This window comes from Ptychodera flava (assembly GCF_041260155.1).
Source record: "Ptychodera flava strain L36383 chromosome 3 unlocalized genomic scaffold, AS_Pfla_20210202 Scaffold_26__1_contigs__length_13983176_pilon, whole genome shotgun sequence".
Classification (NCBI taxonomy): domain Eukaryota; kingdom Metazoa; phylum Hemichordata; class Enteropneusta; family Ptychoderidae; genus Ptychodera; species Ptychodera flava.
The window spans coordinates 2663099-2669606 of record NW_027248280.1 but is presented as its reverse complement, the minus strand read 5'-3'; the positions used below and the strand labels follow the sequence as shown (position 1 = coordinate 2669606).

The 6508-nt window shown below is 36.7% G+C and overlaps 1 long non-coding RNA gene across 1 annotated transcript; it reads right to left on the bottom strand.

Moving 5' to 3' along the window:
* Nucleotides 1-2014: 2014 nt before the first annotated feature.
* On the bottom strand, nucleotides 2015-6124 carry LOC139125877 (uncharacterized). The gene is made up of 3 exons (XR_011550393.1): nucleotides 5903-6124; nucleotides 4098-4189; nucleotides 2015-2096 (listed from the first exon to the last, which is right to left on the bottom strand). It is a non-coding gene; the product is annotated as an uncharacterized lncRNA (long non-coding RNA).
* Between the last annotated feature and the right edge of the window lie 384 nt (nucleotides 6125-6508).

Here is a 6508-nt window from a genome sequence, read left to right as displayed (position 1 = left end):
TGACTAGTCACTAATTTATGACTAACAATAATTATATTCAAATCAAGACTCATTAGAATGACTTGCCTAGCTTATACTGGAGACCTAAACTCCACAAAATACTTTATAAAGTAACCTTCCAATGATACAAATCAAAGGGTATTGTGGGTAATTTATTTTACTGTGTAATAGGCGTGAGGCAAATAACTAATTCTTAGAACGTGTTTGGGAAAAGGAATTTTTTATATTTTCTGTATAATATTTCTTTCCGCTTTCACAGGGACGATTAAATATTCTTTTGCCTGACTCAAAGTATTTTATTATTGTTTAATTGTCATTGCAGTACACATCACACGGCCTGCAGGTCTCTTTGTTCATTATGCGCGTAACAAACGCAGTTTTTCTTTCATTAAGCGCGTAACAAACAACGTTTTTCTTTCAAAGAAATATATATTTCTCATCAAAGACGACGAGGAACCCCCCTCATACTATACATTTTCAAAAAGCAGAGAATCTGAAGTTTAGAATAGAAGTAATAACTGTTCTCGAAGAATGAAGTGGTATATATATTTGGTATTAAATAATAAAAATTAATTTAAGTCAAAATGTTCATAGTATTTTCTGAAATAGAATATTTCACTTGTAATATTAGTATATGTAGAAAAAAACATACTATTTTCTTTTGCATTTTCTATCGTGATTCTAAAATGCCAGGGGTTGAAAGACTGACACTCAAAAAAGTGATTAAAATCATGATAAGCAAAATTAAAATATCGCATTTTAGAAAAGTAAGAGCTTTATTGCCAAAGAAATAGTCGTTTTCTTTAATAGTATTTTAAAAGCATGATTTTTAAAATTTCAAAATATTGACTCAACCAGAGTTGAGTTTTCTTTGGAAATCTTGAAAAGGGGAGAAAGGAAGGTGAGGCAATCGGATTATTTGCATACATTTGCATAAATTTACACTTCTTTCTTACCTAACTTACGACTGCTCTTCAAGCAAAGTAACTAATGAGAAAGAAGGTGCCACTTTTACCATCATATTTATATTCTAACCAAATTGCTTTCAAGTGCTTTAATGCTAAATATATTGCTTGACATTATATCTTCGAAGTATTTTTTGACATCGAAGCACCGTATTTTTCTAATCTTCTATTTTACATGTAGAGGTCTCTGCATTTTCGGTCGTCAGTGCATATCTGCTCCGACACTTTTTTTTATCAGCCATATTCTAACAATCACATTTAGCAGAACACGAATTGAGTTACATATGAAATGTGCAACCTTTTAAATTAAAATTACTGGTCAAAAGGAAGATAATATGGATATTGCTATGCAAGCATTCAATTCGAGCCGTATGTCGTAAACACGCAGTTTTCAAAGGCTATGTTAGTAAAGACCTATAATATGCCCATGTAAGACATTCATTAACGAGGGTGTTCTAGGACCGGTGACAGCTTATCAACGACTGATGGATATCAGCCACGAAGGTTGATCATGAGAAATCTTATAGTGCTATCACTGCAAACTCAGTAAAATTGTGTATAGTGGCAGATTGCAAGAAATTTCTTAGAAGAAATAAATGGTGACAAATCCGTGGCTCCACTAAGCGTCAACCGATCGTTAAGAAATGTAACCGCTGACATGGAGTTTTCAACTCTTCTCTGTGAACAGTTAGCACTAAAACGACGTTTTCATGTAATCCACGGCCACGTTTTTGAGTTGTTTATCGACATGTGCACGGCAAAGTTAAACATTTTGGGGGGTTCAAAGGGGTATTTAATATTCCACATAATAATGTTTTTAATTGCTGACTCGTAGGAATATGAACTCTGAAGTAAACCCGACTTCCGCAAAAGACTAAATCGTCGGCTTCGTAATACATAAAACTTTCACGTAAAATATTACAGCGGACGTTTCACCTGTAATATGTAGAGAAACTACTAACTCCTCCTGAACGCACATTATTCCCGATCTTTGAGCGTCAACTTCAACCATTTTTACATACTTGGGATATTTAGCCGTGTTTGTGTTCCAAATCAAACTTCAGCAAATGTTGAACTTCTCAGATGATTGCACAAACATAAAGTGGAATTGACGTTGGACTTCGGAGATACCTGAAAGGCAATTTACATATATTATATGTGACAAAATTCGTACAAAAATGACGGCGACATGGCATATATTATAAATTGTATACTGGAGCACATAAGGAAAAATTTTTGTGTAATACACATCCACGAAAGCCATCCAGATATATCTGCATAATAGCGTTGGGCGTAAGAACTCATAACAATGTAGTGATATTGGATCATATAAGAACACACATTAATATGCAGTTTTATGTAATAGTGCTATGTCTGTTCTACCTGGCGAATTTAAACATAATCAATATATGCAGTTTTGTGAGAATGATTTCGACCCATATTTATGAACAAATCAATCACATTGGTATTCTACTGCGGATTTACTGTCATATTATCTGACAACTCAACGTGCATACATAGAGCATTGTACGTAAGCCTGAGAAGATTCTATAATATATATATAACTCTTCATTTAAATTATTTTACCGGATTGAAAACCTGCAAGGTAGTGCACTTCTCGACATTGAAAGTCTTAAATGTTAGCCTAAACCTTCCGTAATGGAACATTAAATCATTTTCTTTTAAAATCAAGGATATTAATCAGGGCTCATCCTTGAATTTACATTGTTTGCCTCTGAACTGTGTGAATGTAATTGGTTCAGACAGACCAGAGTAACTATTCTCAACAAGAAATAATAATCTTTACGGCCCTGATACGGTTTTTGCGGACCGAGGTTGTACGGCGGAAGGGCCCGAGCGTGCGAGGGCCCGTACGCCGTACGACCGAGGTTCGCAAAAACCGTATCAGGGCCCTAAGGTTTTATCATATACCTTATGGAATGATAAATATGTAATTAAAAATATTGTGCAAAGATTTGGAGATAGAAAAATTCATGCAATGTCAAACATTTATCGCAATTTTTGTACATTTTTCGGAAAAGCGATGGCCGTATCCCTTCGCGTATAAATACAAATCATGACGTCATTTGTTTACCTGTAGAACTGGTAGAGCAATGTACGTATACCAACAAAGAATGAGGGGTAAATCGGAGTGTAAGAAGAAAGGAGTGTTGTAACTCGTAAATTACATTACACCTGCAGCGAGATACGATCATCAGTAGAACGCTCGATTGAAAGAAATATGTGCCTTTAATTTTATGAATATTTCGCGATAAAATGACCGTGAAGGCCTACATGAAGCTGGGCGACGGCTGGGCGTAGAATATCTGTCGCATAATCGCACTCGATCTATTTGTAATCAGTTCACTTTCAAGTCTTTCAAAACGCACACATCATCGATAACGTGCTTTGTCAACACTGGATTTTAATATGAAACCCTCAGAAATATCACTCGATTTCACTAATTTCACTATCGCCCGTACGATCAGGAAGGATGAGACGTTCGAATCTCGCGCTGGCTTTGTTTACGAATGGAACGTTTGCTGATAGCAACGCGCATAGTAACCAGAATGAAGCTAGTTCTGAAATGCAAGCGCTTGCCCATATTTGGGCAAAGTGTGCCTGGGCGTTATACGGCAACTTATTATACAAATGTGATGGCGTCTTTTTCCATAGGTTTCAGAACGTGACTCGAGGTATGTAATAATAACAAATCATGACACAAAACACCCAGATGTACATAATATCCTATAGTGTTTCTGTAACGCCAGTGTCATTCAACAGGTTTGATTCTTGCGTGAACGTCTGAGTGATAAATCATAAAAAACTGATTATATTAGATCATAAAGCAAAAAGCCAACAATATAATAATTTGTACATCGCCAGAATGGAATTCGTACTGCGTTTTGACGTTAGTGATGCATGACACCCTTAAATACTATTGCACACCCAGACAAACAAGTTAACGTTAACATGTGCATATTTATGTAATGAGAAGGGATTCGTGAATATGATAAACTTGTTTCCCTAATGATAATTTCACCTGCTTCGATGTCATATTTTTACATATTTATCAGCCGTTGGGATAAGTTACAATAGTCGACGTGCACAACGTCAGAATAACATACAAACCTTACAACCACCGCTGTGCCAGGATAAGGTGTCGTCAAGAGAATAACTACATTTGTGTAAGGTGGTTGACACGTAAAATTCTACTCCATGATCTGAAATCAGAACATGAATCTAGATGAAATAAGAATGACCAATGAGAGATTTTTTGAGTCACACTTTGCTAATGGACCAATTTGAGTTGGGATATTTAGAATATGGCTAGCGTGAGTATGAACTTCAAAGAACATTGACCTTTATCCAATTGAATGTCCAAGGGTATTGGGTGATACAAACAGCAATCTTCCCCGATTGACAGAGAAATAGCTTTATTGTTGACATTAGATTTCAGCGATGGAGGGAGTATTATACATATTAGGAACATTAACAAGTCCCGCGAGCTTAAAATGAGTTGAAATATTATGAAAACCATAATTATTGTATATCAACGTATTTTCTTCGCAAAGTTCAGAAAAGTCGAAATTCACATGATAGAAAAGATACGGTATAAAGCTTTGCATTGAATGCACACAGGAAATGGTCAGAAGATAAATTCATCCGATGGAAAGAGTATTATCAAATCGTTTATTGTGTTGGGCTTTTCTGGTGGATACAGGCACGGAAACTCAAACTTCAGACTGACAACGCGTAGCTTGACAGCAAAGTTGCAAAAAGCATAGCACGGCCTATGGTTGGCTACATGTAGTCGCGGTTTAGGTGCGTGTTTTCGAATGATTGTGCAAATTCATCTTCTAGCAGCGGGATTCAGTCAAACAGCCAAAACTAATATCCGCAAACAACATGATATACCGCCATACAGGTAGGAAGAGAATTTTAAAAAAACTTGAAAGTAACGGTTGGAAATATACGAAATGGATGCTACTTTACGTTGCCGAAGATACATAAGAAGGGAAGTAACATATGAGGATTTGGCGAGACGGGTTCTTGATCCTTGTACAGCGCGGGAAGCGCCTGCGGTTATGACAATCTTAAAGGTATACTGTCACCTGTTCCAATTTTGCCACAGTTACCATGGAAAGAGAAAATCTAACCAATCACAGATTTTAAGCGGGTGGCCGCTTTTTAAAAACAGCGCCCTCACATGGGCATTTTTAATACCAAGGACGCCCTTTGACCATATATGGGCATATTTAGATTACAGGTGAATGTATACCTTAACTCTCCTGTAGTCAGCGTTGGCAACTTCTGTAGAACATCGGAATGTCTCACATACATCAAAACTATTATCAGACAGAGTAACCTTTGTGCCTTTATCGTCGGTGTAAACTACTTGAAATTGACGCCCGCTAATGACTGAACGTTTCATCGCTGAGCATCGATTAAATCTTGATAAGTTACGCAATCTACAAGGTAAACTGTTGATGTTGCTTTTGATAATGGGTTTGAGTTTAATTGGCCATGCTGTATTTTCAGTCTCGATACATCAACAACGTGGTCGCATCTGTGAATGTCACACGAACTTTCCAACATCATTATACAACCAATGCCTTGAAGCCCCCTCCCCAGCATAAATTACTGTCGATAATCATATTTCAAAGGTTGGGTCAAAACTTAGCAAATCAAGGAGCCTGTTTTTTTTAAAGACTCCACTCAAACGGCAAAACTAAGGCCAAGTGAAAGTGTTCCGAAAGCACTATACGTATGACGTTATAATTGTGCATATATTTTCCAGATAATCGTAGTTGTAATTGTAATCACGTTTTTGGTTATTTCAAAGGAATCATTAGATTCATTTGGCAAGCCCTTAACTTAGAAAAAATATTAAAGTGAACCTTATATTATTTATTGAATGCTGTTATGACACTTACTGTATTTCAGGTCAAACATGACATAATAACTCCCTGTTTTGTTTATACTCTCTTCCGGAAGGAAGATGTTAGAAGTGCTGCCATTGAAAATGACAACGCCGACAAAAATAAAACTTCCATTGCTGCTACCGTTGCCAGGTAACTCAGTCGACACATGCGCTGTAGTATTCTCAAAGACAGGTTCATGCGTTTCCAATATTATCTGAATGGCATGGAGGGGTCTGAACGCCTGAAAGTCACGAGAATATGTATATACCTAAATGTAAAGGATGAAGGTTAGAATATCTCTATGAAGTGTGCTACTAGATACTTTTATAATGTAAGTAGATATGAAGACATACATAGAGAGTAATGCGGAATTTTACAGGTCAGAGTGGACAAAGAGAGTCCCACGACTAGATGCCGGAAGTGTATGACAGACAAACTGCTGAATATAGCTCAAATATCCAGTAAGATGTATACTGACATATACCTTGAAATGCTAAAAGCGTAAGTACTTACCATAATTTCAAAAATATAATGCGTCGCCGTGTCGGCTTCAATATACTGCCCTGTCACCAAGGCTTTATTCAACGGTGTTTGACGATTGCCGAGCCAAACTCCCGC